This window comes from Gossypium arboreum, chromosome 13 (genome assembly GCF_025698485.1).
Source record: "Gossypium arboreum isolate Shixiya-1 chromosome 13, ASM2569848v2, whole genome shotgun sequence".
NCBI lineage: Eukaryota > Viridiplantae > Streptophyta > Magnoliopsida > Malvales > Malvaceae > Gossypium > Gossypium arboreum.
In genome coordinates this window covers 92,909,896-92,926,221 of record NC_069082.1, presented here as the reverse complement: position 1 = coordinate 92,926,221, position 16,326 = coordinate 92,909,896, and the positions used below count along the sequence as shown (strand labels likewise).

Below are 16,326 nucleotides of genomic sequence, written 5' to 3'. Positions count from 1 at the left end.
TTAAAATAGTCAAATGGACCAAAGCATACATGAAATAGGAAAAATATTTAAAAAGAATAAAGAGAAAAGAGTAAACAAATGTAAAATAGAGAAGCTTGAGTCGCCTAAAATAGTGTTGTAGGTGGCGCACGAGCGTGGCAGGTAGGGCGTGTGGAGTTGCAGCAGCTAGGGTTAGGGATTTTTGGGGAGGGAGATGATGAATAGTGAAGGGTTTATATAGATTTTGGGGCACACGGTCATGGGGCACGCCCGTGTGCCCTAATTTTTGCCCGTGTGTTTCGCGATTTTTAAATTTAGGTGCATCTGACATTCGCCCCACGCCCGTGTTCCTTGGGCGTGTAGGTGCAGACGGTCGTGTTGCAGGGTCATGTCTTGCTTCGTTCGCTTCTCCCACGCCCGTGTATGGTAGCCCACGCCATGTTAGTTTGACAGTGTCGACCACGGAGGCTAGGCACAGGCGTGTCGAATGCCCGTACTAATTTGATAGGTCCGCCCACGGTTTCAAAACACGGGCGTGTTGCACGCCGGTGTTGGTTTCGCAATTTTCCCCACAGACGTGGTGACTTATCACATCCCATGTTGGGAAAAATTTTTACCTTTTTTTCACACGGTCATATCGCACAGCCGTGTCTCTTCCTATGGTGTGTGAACGGCCTAAGGCACGCCCGTGTGCCTAGCCGTGTGGATGAGAAACCCTGTGTTTCAAGACTCAGGTAGTAGGTTAAATGTGAAAAACTAGAATTTAAATAAATCATTATTATTAGTGCTCGGGTTGCCTCTCGAGAAGCGCTTATTTATAGTCTAAGCTTGACTTACCTCTCTGGTGTGTGATCATGGTGGCTCGAGGAATTTACACTCCTCATCCCTACTATCAACTTTATCAATATTATGTTTAAGACGAGTATTTTTTACCTTAAAAGTTTCAAATTTGGAGTGAATTACCTCGACTGGACCATATGGGAAAATACTGAGTACCGTGAGAGGAATTTCTTCATTAGGTTCAGAAGTGGTAATGCGAGGATCTGCTGCATCTAGTAGTACTTTGTCTCCAACCTTAAGTTGATTTGGTGATGTATTGAGCTCGTCCTGGCTCAGTTTCAGTTTATCGGGTGTTCTCGGTTTCTGTGTTTGCCATTCAACTAGTTCCTCGATTTGTAGCCTTCGTTCTTCATAGATAGGTCCTTTGTTGTTGCTTGAACATGGCTCGTATAGGTTCTTCGAACTTATTTCCTGCAAAGTAGGTTGCACCACATGGTCAATTTTAGTAGAATGATTTATACAACCACCTTCAATTTTCGATGTGTTATTCGAATTACGAGCTTGAAGGGTGATTGTTTCGTCTCCCACACGAAGTGTGAGTTCACCTGTGGTAACATCAACTATTGTTCAAACGGTTGCTAAAAAGGGCCTCCCTAAAATTAAAGGAACATTACTATCCTTTTCTATGTTTAGAACAACGAAATCAACTAGGAATATAAATTTGTTAATTTTAACGAGTACATTTTCAATAATCCCCCTAGGAAATCTGATCGTTTTATCGGCTAATTGAATACTCATCCTAGTTTGTTTGGGTTTCCCAAGACCTAGTTGTTTAAACATTTTGTAAGGCATGACATTGATACTAGCCCCTAAATCGGCCAAAGCATTATTTACGTCTAGGCTACCAATTAAACAGGGAATCGTAAAACTCCCTGGATCTTTTAATTTGTTGGCCAGCTTATTCTGTAGTAAGGCTGAGCAAACCGTATTTAGTTCCACATGCGACGCCTCATCTAACTTCTACTTATCTATTAAAAGCTCCTTTAAGAATTTGACTGCGTTTGGCATCTGCGAAAAAGCTTTAATAAATGGTAAGTTAATATGTAACTTCTTTAATAATTTAAGGAATTTACCGAATTGTTCTTCTGTGCGGTCTTTCCTTGTTGTGTTTGGGTATGGCACACGAGGTTTGTACTCTTTACTTACCGGTTTCTGGTCATTGTGGTCCACTTCACCCTTACATTTACTTACCACAGTTTCTTGCCTCGGTTTCGGTTTAGGCTTGGGTTAGATTCAGTGTTACTCGATAGGCTACCTTGTGGTCGTTTAGATATAAATTTAGTGAGCTGACCTATCTGAGTTTCGAGCCCTTGGATCTATGCTTGTTGATTTTTAAGTGCTGTCTCGGTATTCTGAAAATGAGTTTCTGACACCAAGATGAATTTTGTTAGCATCTCCTTAAGGTTCAGCTTTTTCTCTTGTTGGTAGGGTGGTTGTTGGAAGCTTGGAGGTGGTGGTGGTCGCTGATTTCCTTGGCCTCCCCATGAGAAATTTGGATGGTTCCTCCAACCTGCATTGTAAGTATTGGGATCGAGGATTATTACGCATGTAATTTAACTGCTTGTTCTCCATGTTGTAGCCATAGGGTGGGTAATCTGGATTGCTCGATCCACCTCCACTTGCTTCGCACTGCATTATTGGGTGAACCTGTGAAGAACTAAGAAAATCGTCAATTTTCTTGCTCAAGAGTTCTACCTGATTAGAGAGCATGATGACCGAATCGACGTTATAAATGCCAGCTACTTTTGTTGGTTTTGTCCTCATGACTTGCCACTGATAATTATTCAGTGACATCTCTTCTATAAATTCATAAGCATCTTCAAGTGTCTTAATAATTGATGGTTCCACCAGCGGTTGCGTCAACCATTTGTCAAGTCGAAGGATTTAGGCCATTATGAAATATTTGAACCTGTAGCCAGAGTGGTAACCCATGGTGAGGGCATCTTCTTAACAGGTCCTTGTATCTCTCCCATGCATTGTAGAGTGTTTCTAAATCCATCTGCACAAAAGAAGGGATATCATTACGTAATTTAGTCATTTTAGCCGGCAGAAAACATTTTAATAAAAACTTATCGATCATTTGTTCCCAAGTAGTGATTGACCCTCGTGGTAACGAATTCAACCACTGTTTAGCTTTGTTTCTCAATGAAAAATGGAATAACCGAAGGCGAATGGCGTCATCAGAAATGCCATTAATTTTAAATGTATCACATAGTTCCAAAAAGTTTGCCAAGTGAGCTTGGAATCTTCGTCCTGCAAACCATCAAACTGAACAAATTGCTGTATCATTTGAATTGTGTTAGGTTTCAGTTCAAAAGTATTTATAGGTACAGCAGGTCTAACTATGCTTGACTCAGTTCCTGTTAAAGAAGGTTTAGCGTAATCATACATAGTGCACGGAGTAGGATTCTGATTAACAGCAATCGCAGGAGGTAGCAAATTTTCTTAGTTTTCAGCCATCTCATCGGTTGTGGTTGAAGTATCGTCCTCTTGCTCTTCCTCTGTGTATCGTAAGTTTCGCCTTATTTCTCTTCAGTTTCTACGAACTGTGCAATCGATCTCACTATCAAACAGTAATGGTCCCAACGGGTTTCTTCTAGTCATACACTATAAAAACCTACCAGGAATGAAGAAAAGAAAAATTAGAAAAGAAAATAAAAATTTAAATTGCAAATAAAAGTAGAATGGCTAAAGTAATAAAAATTAAGTGTTCCGAATATCCTAGTTCCCCGGCAATGACACCAAAAACTTGATACGTGATATTCGTGACAAGTTTTAAATATTTATAATTAATCATTCTTGAAACTAACTATTATCACAATGAAGGCAAGTGTACCTATCGAACAGTAGTATAGCTTTAGCAAGACCAGATTGTCAAACCCAAAGGAACCAAGAGTACTAGCAATTACCTTCTTTTTATTATCTAGCCTAAAATTTAAGGGATTTGGTTATCTAAACTAATTACTAAACTAAGAGTGCACAGAGAGAAAATTTGGGAAAATACTTTTTAGAAAATTCGATTGATTAAGACAATACCCAAGGAAAAATCCACCTAGACTTCACTTATTATTTGGCTCTGAATCAGACGATTTATTCATTTCACTTGATCCGTAAAAATCCCTAAGTTATATTATTATCTCTCTCGAGACTAATAACGTCTAACCTTAGGTTGATTAATTGAAATCTTTTTCTAATTAACGCCCTAGTGTTGCATTAACTCGATCTATGGATCCCCTTATTAGGTTTCATCCTAATCCAACAAAATCTTATCACCCTATCTCTAGACGTGCAATCAACTCCGCTTAATTATGACAAATTTACTCTTAGACAGGGTCTATTCCTCCTCTGAATAAGAGCATTAACTCGAATCAATATCTTGGAATATTAAAACAAGAATTAAGAACACATAATTAAGAACAAGTCAAATATTTATCATACAATTCAGATAATAATAACAAGATCTGTCTTAGGTTTCATTCCCCTTAGGTATTTAGGGGGTTTAGTTCATACTTATGGAAGAAAACATCTCAAAAGCATAAAGATAACAAAACATAAGAAAACCCAAAACTCTTGAAGGAACTTGAATGGAAATCTTCAATCTTGATGATGAATCCGACTTCTGAGATGGATCAATCAGCTCTGCTTGAGTAATTCCCTGCTTCCTACTCTGCATCCCCCCTCCTGAGTGCCTCATCAAGTGTTTAAATAGGCTTTAGAATTCCTAGGAGCCCTCAAAATTAGCCTTTTTCGAACAGGGTTATACTTGGGCTCGGCAGGGACACACCCGTGTGACACGCCTGTGTGCAATTACTCCAGCCCGTGGTCAAGGCTATTGAATAGGCACGGGCGTGTAGTCTACCCGTGTAAGTCATGCTTCGATCCTGCCAAAGGGAACGACCGTGGGACACGCTCATGTGAGGAAGTCTAGGCCGTGTTGATTTCACATGTGGGTCTATTTTCTCTGTTTTCGGCCTGTTTCTCGCTCTTTTTACTCTCTTATGCTCACCTAAGTATAAAACATGAAATTAAAGAATTAGGAGCACCGAATTCACCAAATTTAAGGAGAAACCATCCATAAATGTGCTAAGCATGGGATAAAAACATGTATAAATTACGGTTTATCATAACCTGTACCTTAGATTTTGAAATTGTTAAAGATTTATCATGTTGCCATTGTTGAATGCTTGAGTAACTTGATGGTTGAGAATGGATTTTGGATAATTGTTGATAGTTAAACTAGTTTTGTAAAGGGATTAAATTGAGAAAATGTGAAATGTGGTGGTTAAAAGTGTGAATAAATTTAAAATATGGGTTGCTAGTAACATGTATTAAATTCAGCTAAGTATGGGTTTGTACTAAATTGCATGAATTTGCAATTTTATATGAAAATGACTAAATTGTAAATATGTGAAAGTTTAGGGGCAAATGTGTAAATTTGCCAAAATATGAATTATGGGCTAAATTGAATTGATTGAATACTGAATGTACTGAATTTGATAATATATAGATTAAGATAAGTTGAGATCGAAATTAGATTGAGGAAAAATAAAAATGCACGAATAGCCGATATTTGCTATCCGAGCTATACGAGGTAAGTTCTATAATTAGAATCGAATTTTTAAATACTTGAAATTATTTGTAATGAATGTGTATAATTGAGTAGTTGATGTACTTGGAATATGAATGCTTTATCGATATAGTTTAATTGTCACCGAGCCCCGTTTGAACCGTATAAATTCGTAGGGTTACAGTTCTGATTGATATCTTGCATGTGTTGTGGACTCACCAAAGTTCGTATGAGCTTACCAATATATCAGCTCGTATAAGCTTACTGTTTCAGCTTGACAGTACTTACCATTTGTACTCAATAGATCTTACTATCCATTAGCTCAGGAAGAGCTTACTGTTCATAGCTCGAAAGAGCGAAAAATGGTAATGATTTGACGGATTACTGATTTATATGTACTGTATATCGCCCGAGTATCCTTCAAGATTCTAATCGGTTCAACGGGCATAAATTCTGTGATATGATAAAGTACTGTTTATACGAATAAATTACTGTTATATGATTGAAAGTAAAATGTTACAAATGATGTACATGATGTATGTGAAGTTGATATGATACAATGTATTGAATATCTATATTGAGTTAATGGATGTTTTCATGTATTAAGGTGACTAACTTGTGATGAATTTTTGTGTTTTGGCATTTGGTAATTGAATTGAATACACCTTAATTATTTCTTTGATTATGTATAAATGGTAAGTTTAATTCTGAATTATAAGAGCTTACTAAGCTATAAAGCTTACTCTGTTTCTTTTTCCATGTTTTATAGAGGTTCGATAGCTCACTCGTTTCAGATAAGTCAGAGTTACACATCACATTATCCAATTGTCGATTGGTACTTTTGAACTTGTGGATATATGTAAATATGGCATGTCTAGGCTAGTTATAATGGTGATAGTTATGGTTACTTGAGATTATGGTTTGGTATATTTAGTTTATAAGTTAAGCCATGTGATTTGGCTAACCTTAATGTTATATTTTGGTATGTTTTGACAAAAAGGTTATAGAATGAAGATTTGAAATGTGTTTGTTATAAGGTAAACTTATGAATGGAAAATGTATGATATTGGTTAAGTAATTGAATATTATGTGGAATTGGCATTATAAGTGTATGAAATGTTATGAAATGGCTGCTTATTGTGTTGTAAAAATGTTACCATTTATGCTTGTGTTTACATGTGAAAATAGGATGGCATAATGGCTTTGCAAATAGCTTATTTTTTTCCATACGGGCAAAGACACGGACGTGTGTCTCAGTATGTGTGACACGCGACCATGTTATACGACCGTACATCCTCTGGTGTTGAAATTTAATTAAAGTCAGTATGCTTTACACGGTCTCACACACGGGCATGTGACCGGCCAATGGTACAAGTCAGTATCTCCCCTAACTGGCACATGGCCTAGTACACAGCCATGTGACTTGGCTGTGTTGCATAAGTCAGTATACCCTACAGGTGTGGCACGGACTAGCACACGGGTGTGTGTGGCTATTTCGGAGGGCACACGGGCTAGACGCACGAACGTGTGGTCGGCTGTGTGACCCAAGTTAGTATGTATACCCTGTTTCCACACGGTTAGAGACACGTGAGTGTCTATTGGCCGTGTGAGGCACACGACCGATTCACACGAGCGTGTGACCCCTGAAATATTGAAATTTTTCTAAGTTTCCAAAAATTTTCATACGTTATCGGTTTAGTCCCGAACCAGTTATAAAGCATGTTTAAGGCCTCATAAGCCCTTATAAGGGGCAATAGGATTGTATTGAATGGTATTAGTATATGAATGCATAAATGTATGAGTTATGTATGTTAAATGATGTGTATTGATTGGTAATACCTCGTAACCCTATTTCAGTGACAGATACAGATTAGAGGTGTTACATTTATTGGTATCAGAGCTACAGTTTTGTCGATTCTAGGACTAACGTAACGTATGTGAGTCTAGCTATACATGCTATAAATAAAACTGTGATAGTGTGATGACTACTGACATTTTCAAATATGTTTTTATATATTAATGGATCCCGAACGATCTATAATAGATGATGTAGAGAATAAAGCGCCAGCTCCCGCTCAGGGGACAGCGCCTTTGGAATCTAAATCCATGTCTAGTAGTCACGGGGGTGAGGCTGAAGAAGCCTTCTTTAAAATAATGAATGAGTGGTTCACACAGTATGTTCGTACACACCCGGCCGTTCAGCAACCTCCATCCCCACTTATTCCCCAACTGATCCCTATAGTTCCTCAAGGTATGGATCCTCTGCGATTGAGTAAACCACCTGTCGATAAGATACGGAAACACGGAGTTGAGGAATTCAGAGCCACTGTTAATGATGACCTTGAGAGAGCAGAGTTTTGACTTGAGAACACGATTCGAGTATTTGAATTATCCTACACACATAAAGAATGTTTAAAATGTGTAGTATCAATGTTGAAAGACACTACATATCAGTGGTGGAATACCTTGATATCTGTAGTTTCATGAGAAAGAGTTACTTGGGAGTTCTTTCAACTTGAATTCAAAAAGAAATACATCAGCCAAAGGTTTATTGATCAGAAGAGAAAGGAAGTTCTTGAATTGAAGTAGTGGCGTATGTTGGTAATAGAATATGAAAGAGAGTTTGTACGACTCAGCAAATATGCTCGTGAATGTGTTTCTTCTGAAGCTATAATGTGTAAAAGGTTCAAGGATGGATTGAATGAAGAAATCAAAGTTCGATGATGGATTGAATGAAGAAATCAAACTGTTAGTGGGAATTCTTGAGCTAAAAGAGTTTGTTGTTCTGTTTTACAGAGCTTGTAAAGCCGAAGAGCTTTGCAAAGATAAAAGAAAAGTCGATTCTGAGGCTAGAGACATTTAGGAAAAGAATTGTGGGCAAATCACATCAGTTAGCATCAAAGAAATCTAAAGAATATCATCCTTGTTCTACTTCTTCTACGGGGATTTCGATCAGAGATAGAGATGCGAGACATTTTAGCTCTAAACCTCAGACGACAACCGTTGCCTGTGTAGGTAGTGTTAGAAATGTTGGACCTGAATGTAAGCACTGTAATAAGTGATATTATAGTTGATGTAGATTAATGAGCAGAGCTTGTTTTAAATGTGGATCCCTTGATTATTATCTCAAGGACTGTCTAGAAAAGTTTACAGCTGAAAGAGATCAACCGGCGAAAGTAAGTAACAAAACTACTAGAGGGAGACCACCCCAAAACACTGGAAGTGTCACACCCCAAAATTATTATTTTTGTTATTATCAAAATGTGACATAAATGTGTATCTGCTTCAGTAGTTAAGTGTTCTCTATGCGTGTGTGAGGTCCCAAGTTAAAGCCTGACATTTGGCAAACTTTAGTATTTTCCTGACTTAACCCCTACTTCTAGCTAGTAGGCTTTTAATTAAAAGTTTGTAGGTACTTAACAAGATGGGCTTGCTGGTCTGGTGGTTAAGTGGAGTGCTAGTTTACTGAAGGTCTTGTGGTCGAATCCTTGTATGGGCAATACTTTTTTTCTGCTCTGAGGGAGAGAGTTTGAGTTGTGTTAGACGTTTGAGCAGTGGAGAGTTTGGTGGAGAGAATTAGGGGAGTTGGGATAGGGGGTATCAGGATATTCATTTGGAGTTTCTTTTTCCAAAAAATAAAATTTTCTCTCTCTTCTCCCTCTTTGCCGAACTTTCTGTCTCACTCACCCTATCTTCTTGTCGATTTCTTGTTCAATTCGTCTCCATTGTGCAATGCTTGTTTTCATTTGATCAGGGATATTCAAGGGGCTAAAGTTTCTCCATTGTCGTTGTAGTGTGTGAAATTTATATTTCTCAATTGAAGGTGCTGGATATCTTAAGAGTGTTTTAGCATCAATCGATACCAGGTGTGTGTACTCGATTGCACAGAAAATAGGGTTATGATGAAAGCCAAAAACCCCATTGTCGATGCCATACGAGCGTGTGGTCACCCATGTGGTAGGCCATGTGATGGGACACGGGCATGTGATTGACGAGGCTAGGCTATGGGCGCAAGACATTACCATGTGATGGCCAGGTAGGCCGTGTACTACACACGGGCTAGACTGATTTGGGCCATGTGGGCCATACGGGTGTGTAGGTCCACAGGCATGTGGGATTTTAGGCCAGGCCGTGTGGAAGGACAATTTGGATCCTGTGGACCCATAAGTTTCTTAAGGTTGCACAGGTCGCCCAAGTCAACTGTGAATCTACTGTGGGGTGAGTAAGCACTACTTGGACCCCCTATATGCGTAAATTTAATGCACGATGTATGTACTAAGCATGATGCTTATTTGCTTGTATACTGAGTTGTATGTGTAAATGTTAATCATGTAATAGCATGTCATTTATTGTATGTTTGCATTGCATTGGATTGGGATGATGATATATAGAGGAAGTGTACTGAAAGGCTGTTAAGCCTAATATGTGGCAGCTCAGCTGCAAATCTACTAATAATGTGCCACATTCAGTGCTAATTGGAGTGTAGGGATGGGTGGGAGTTTCTAAACCCCACATAGAATATAGGGATGGACGGAGATGGTGTGTAGAGGCTGGTGGATAGTACTTTGTTACTGGTTACTGTATGCATGACTGTTACTATGATGGGCTAAGGTCCTAGTGCATAACTGATACTGAATACTGAAACTGAACTGGGCTAAGGCCCAAACAGCTACTGGAACTTAATGGGCCTAGGCCTAGATTGCATATGACTTTTTACTGCTAATTGACTGTATGCATGTTTCCTGTGAGTATTACACATTGAGTTTACGTAAACTCATCCCTTTCTATTAAATTGTGCAGGTAATCCCCAGACTTGACGGTTCGGCGCAGCGGAGGACTTTACAGTGACCACTTGTTTATCGCACTGTTTAAACTTTATTTATGGTTTTGTTATCTATTTTTATGGGTTGTTTTGATGTAATTTTTACTTTTAGACTGTTTGCTTTTGTTTTGGGTTTAAGCTATTTTCATGAGATTTTGAATTGTAACGAAAACTCGATTTTATTAAAATCAACATTTTTCGTAAATGCGAATGATTTCCTTCAAATATCATGGATCAAAAGCTTCCCCTACGAGATATGTTTGTAAAAGAATCAAATTAGCGAGGAAATAAGTTTTGAAATTGACGAGAGATAAATAAAAGCTAATAAATGGAAATAACTTTAACTTGATGAATTCGATTTTCAAATTCCTTTCCATGTGACATCGCTAGATTCAGCCATAATGTCTAGGCTAGACTTGGGGTGTTACATTTAGTGGTATCAGAGCCAAGTTGCAAAACTTAGCTGTAAATTTTGGATTTCAAAAATTAGTTCTTAAAGAATTAGTTTCGAAATTATTTGAAATGATTTGACTTAGTTGTGGTACACCGAGTCTCTGACGCCGATCATGTAAGTATTCTGAAACTATGATAAGTTTAAACTGAAAATACTGTAGATATTACATTCTGAAACTACTATAGGTAGTATACTATGGAAACACTCTAGATAGTGTATACTGAAACTATAGCAAAACTGATAGAGACTGAGATTTACAAAAATTACTCTGAATTACTAAATGTTTACATAAAATATCTGCTAATAAATATTAAAACCGTAACTGATTCATAAAATTCATAATACAGATAAATCTGACTAGACATAAGCGCACGAGGTATCAGTGGGCAAGGTAACAGAGTCCGAGGTAGAGGCCGTAGAGGGGCTCGAGCTGAGTCCTCTTCACTGGGCAGTATGCCAAATTTGGACACGACAGAGACGCCAGTGTCGTCTGCTACTGAGACTGGGTCTCAAGATCGCATGGCTAAGGACGACGGATTATCCCAAGCTTTGTTAATGATATTAGAGAGGGTCGTTGGGCCTAATACTGGATATGGGGGCCGTGGGTCGATTACAAAACGACTCCGATCCAATGGGGCTAAAATTTTTAGGGGTGTCACTAGCGTCTCCCCTAATGTGGCTGAGTATTAGATTGAGGCCACGAAGCAGATTATGGATGACTTGGATTGCACTCCTGAGTAGAAACTGAAGGGTGCGGTCTCTCTGTTACCAGACAAGGCTTATCAATGGTGGTTGATCGTTTGGGAGGGCACTCAGCCCGAACATATGTCCTAGGAATTCTTTAAGACCACCTTCTAGGGGAAATATGTGGGAGCTAGTTATATGGATGCTCGTAGGAGAGAGTTTTTAAATTTTACTCAAGGGGATCGATTAATGGCCGAGTATGAGGCCAAATTTCTAAGATTGAGCCGCTATGCGCGAGGTATGGTGGCATCGGAGTATGAGAGGTGTGTCCGCTTTGAGGATGGCCTCAGAGATAATTTGAGAGTTCTGATAGCTCCGCAGAGGGAGCGAGATTTTTTTGTTCTGATCGAGAAGGCGAAGTTCGCGGAGGATGTTAAGCGCACTGAGCACCAAAACAGAGATAGAGAAAGGGGTAAGAACAAGAGGGATTCAGAGCCCTCGAGTTTTGTACAGTGGCCTAAGAAAATGGCTAGATCTAATGGGCTAGTTAGAGTTGGGCCCCTATTATTGCCACTAGACTGCGGCCATGTGTAGATTGTAGTAGACGCCACCAGGGAAAGTGTTGTAGGAGGACTGGGGCGTGTCTGAGGAGTGGATTATTGGATCACCGTATTAGGGAGTGTTTGTTAAGGGCCGATCAGATGCAAGCTCATGGTACTGGTACTGCACAGCCACAGAGAGTAGCACAGTAGCCACCGAGAGGCCGTCGTCAGGCTAGGGGTGGTAGTGGTATGGGTCGTGGATAGAGAGCATTGGGCAGAGGTGCTGGACAGGCTAAGGTGAGGCAGCCTGCTCTTATTTATGCTACATGTTGTCGAGAGTATAGAGATGCTCCAGACATAATCACGGGTATGTTCTTAATTTATGATGTACCTTATCTTGTATTGATAGACATAGGTTTCACACATTCCTATGTAGTTAGCACAGTGTCAGAAAACTTGGGGATTTTAATGGAGAGTACTTCTAGTGAGGTTACTTTATTGAGTCCATTGAGGAAGTCTATAAGGGTTAATAAGTTATTCAGAGATAAACCATTAGAGATTCAAGGGGCGATCTTTTTGGCCGATTTAATGAAGCTTCCGTTTTGGGAGTTTGATCTGATTCTGGGGATGGAATGGTTGGTCAAGCATCGTGTAAGCTTAGATTGTGTGGCTAAGAGGGTCGTCCTAAGAACTGAGGAGAGTGATGAGGTAGTCGTGATTAGAGAACCCTGGAACTACTTATCTAACTTGATCTCTGCACTGGTAGATAAGAAACTAATTCGTAAGGGATGTGAGGCGTACTTGGCCTACGTAAGTGTTTTCGCTTCTAGGGACTCTACTGTAAAGGATATCCACACTGTAAAGGATTTTTAAGATGTCTTCCTTGAGGAGCTATCGGGTTTACTTCTGAATTGGGAAATGAAGTTTGGGATTGAGCTTTTCCCTAGTACAGCTCTGGTGTCTATCGCTTCCTATCGAATGGCACTGAAAGAGCTTACAGAGCTTAAGGCTCAAATTTAGGAGTTGTTGGACCATGGGTTCATCTGCTCTAGTGTGCCTCCGTGGGGAGCATCGATACTATTTCTTAAGAAGAAGGATGGATCCATAAGGATGTGTATTGACTACCAGTAACTGAATAAGCTGACCATCAAGAACAAGTATCCTTTACCGAGGAACAATGACCTGTTTGACTAGTTTCAAGGAGCTTCGATATTCTCTAAGATTGATCTCTGGTCTGGGCACCATCAGTTGAGGGTTAAGGAGGCTGACGTACATAAAATGGCGTTTAGGACTTGTTATGGTTACTACGAGTTCCTAGTGATGCCATTTGGGCTGACTAATGTATCGACAACCTTCATGGATCTAATGAACAGAGTATTTCAGCCCTATCTAGACCAGTTTGTGGTGGTTTTCATCGACGACATATTGGTTTATTCGAGGACTGAGGATGAGCATGATGAGCACCTTAGGATTGTTCTTCAGATTTTGAGGGAAAAGTAGCTCTATGCTAAGTTCAGTAAGTCCGAGTTCTGGTTACGTGAAGTAACTTTTCTGGGTCATGTGGTTTCTGCTGAGGGGATTCGAGTGGATCCTCGAAAGATTGAGGCTATATTGGATTGGAAGTAGCCTAAGAATGTGTCTAAGATCTGCAGTTTTTTGAGGCTGCCAGGTTATTACTGACGGTTTGTGGAAGGTTTCTTACTGATTACAGCACACTTAATTAAGCAGCTACGTAGGGGTGTACCTTTATCTGGACTGATGCGCAGTAAGAGAGCTTCGAGAAGCTTAAGAATGTACTAACTGAGGCTCCTATTCTGATACAACCAGAACTTGGAAAGGAGTTTACAGTTTATAGTGATGCATCACATGTCGGTTTAGGACATGTGTTGATGCAGGATGGTAAGGTGGTAGCATATACGTCACGTCAGCTTAAGACGTATGAGGCGAACTACCCGACGCACGATTTGGAATTGGCAGCCATAGTTTTTGCTCTAAAAATCTGGAGGCACTATCTGTATGGTAAGAAGTATTTCATCTACACTAATTACAAGAGCCTCAAATACCTCCTTACTCAGAAGTAGCTAAATCTTAGGTAGCATAGATGGGTTGAGCTGCTTAAGGATTACGACTGTACCATTGAGTACCATTCTGGCAAGGCCAAAGTGGTGACTGATGCATTGAGTTGTAGGGCTATGACAGATCTGAGAGAGATGTTCGCTCGACTTAGCTTGTTTGACGATGGGAGTTTGTTGGCTGAGCTACAAGTCAAACCAACTTGGATCGAGTAGATTAAGGGTAAACAGCTGGAGGATGAGTCTTTGGGTCTTCGATTCCGATAGATTGAGAGTGGTAGCACTACAGACTTTGGGTTGAACTCTGAGGGTGTGTTGTGTTTCCGAGGCTAGATATGTATGCTAAATGATTCTGATTTGAGACAGTCTATACTGAGAGAGGCGCATAGTAGCCCTTACGCTTTGCACCCTGGTGGGAATAAGATGTACCGAGATTTTTGAGTGTTGTATTGGTGGCCAGGATTGAAGCGAGAGGTTACTGATTTTGTGGCTAGATGTTTGACATGCCAGCAGGTCAAGGTTGAGCATTAGTTGCCTTCAGGTTTGCTATAGCCGGTTAAGATTCCGTTATGGAAAATAGATCGAGTAACGATAGAGTTCGTTAGTGGTTTGCCTTTAACACCCACTAAGAAGGATTCAGTGTGGGTCATCATGGATTGATTGACCAAGTCTGTGCACTTCATACCGCTTAGGACAGATTATTCTCTGTAGAAGCTGGCAGAGCTTTATATTTTTGAGATAGTGAGACCGCATGGGGTACCAGTTTCAATTATCTTTGATAGGGATCCTCGCTTCACGTCTCGATTTTGGAAGAATCTGTATGAGGCTTTGGGTTCAAGGTTGGACTTCAGTACTACATTCCATCCTCAAACCGATGGTCAATCGGAGAGGGTGATTCAGATACTGGAGGATATGTTGAGGAGCTATGCTATCGATTTCTGAGGCAGTTGGGAGGAGTAGCTACTGCTAGCAAAGTTTGCTTACAATAATAGTTTCCAGTCTAGCATTTAGATGGCACCTTACGAGGCTCTGTATGTTTGCGAGTGTCGCACTCCCTTGTGTTGGACTGAGTTGGGTGAACGACGTGTACTGGGTCCTGAGCTGGTTTCTGTGACTGAGGATAAAGTCAGATTGATTCGGATCGACTGAAAGCGGCATCAGATAGACATAAATCTTATGCGGATTTGAAGAGACGCGAGATGAAGTATTCTGTGGGGACTTCGTATATCTCAAGGTCTCGCTATGGAAAAAGATTCTGAGATTCGATCGTAAAGGCAAGCTAAGCCCTAGGTTTATTGGGCCGTACCAGATTCTGAAATGAGTGGGATCGGTCACTTATTAGTTAGAGCTACCTCCAAAGTTAGACCGTATTCATGATGAGTTCTACATCTCGATGTTGAGGCGTCACTGCTTTGATCCCTCCCATATTGTCTCGGTTGAGGAGATTGAGATTAGGCCAGACTTGACCTTTGAGGAGGAGTCGGTTCAGGTTCTGGATCATGACATTAAGGTTCTGAGGAAGAAGTCCATTCCATTAGTGAAGGTTTTGTGGCATAATCATAGAATTGAGGAAGTTACGTAGAAACCTAAGGATGTGATGCATCAGTAGTATCGTTACCTTTTCTGACCAGGTAAATTTCGAGGATAAAATTTTCTTTTAAGGGGTAGAGTTGTAACGCCCTAAAATTCTTATTTTTGTTATTATCAAAATATGACATAAATCTGTATCTGCTTTAGTGGTTAAGTGTTCTGGGTGTGTGTGAGAGGTCCCAAGTTCAAGCCTAGCATTTGGCAAACTTTTGTATTTTTCTAACTTAACCCTTACTTCTAGCTAGTAGGCTTTTAATTAAAAGTTTGTAGGTACTTAACAGGATGGGCATGCTGGTCTGGTGGTTAAGTGGAGTGTTAGTCTGCTGAAGGTCTTATGGTTGAATCCCTGCATAGGCAATATTTTTGTTCGGCTCTGAGAGAGAGTTTGAGTTGTGTTAGACGTCTGAGTAGTGGAGAGTTTGGTGGAGAGAATTAAGGGGAGTTGGGATAGGGGTTATCAGGGTATTCATTTGGAGTTTCTTTTTGCAAAAAAAAAATTTTGCTCTCTCTTCTCCTTTTCTACCGAATTTTCTATCTCACTCACCCTATCTTCTTGTCGATTTCTTGTTCAAGGAGTCTCTGTTGTGTAAAATTTGTTTTCGTTTGATTGGGGATACTCAAGGGGATGAAGTTTCTCTATTGTTGTTGTAGTGTGCGAAATTTCTATTTCTCAATCGAAGGTGCTGGATATCTCATGAGTGTTTTAACATCAATCGATACTAGGTGTGTGTACCTGATTGTACAAAAAATGGGGTTACGACGAAAGCTAAAAACCC

At 39.9% G+C, this 16,326-nt stretch overlaps 1 non-coding gene across 1 annotated transcript; it reads left to right on the top strand.

Moving 5' to 3' along the window:
• Positions 1–2,744: 2,744 nt before the first annotated feature.
• LOC128287056 (small nucleolar RNA R71) lies at positions 2,745–2,851 on the top strand. Its single transcript, XR_008277756.1, has one exon. It is a non-coding gene; the product is annotated as a small nucleolar RNA R71 (small nucleolar RNA).
• Positions 2,852–16,326: the final 13,475 nt, after the last annotated feature.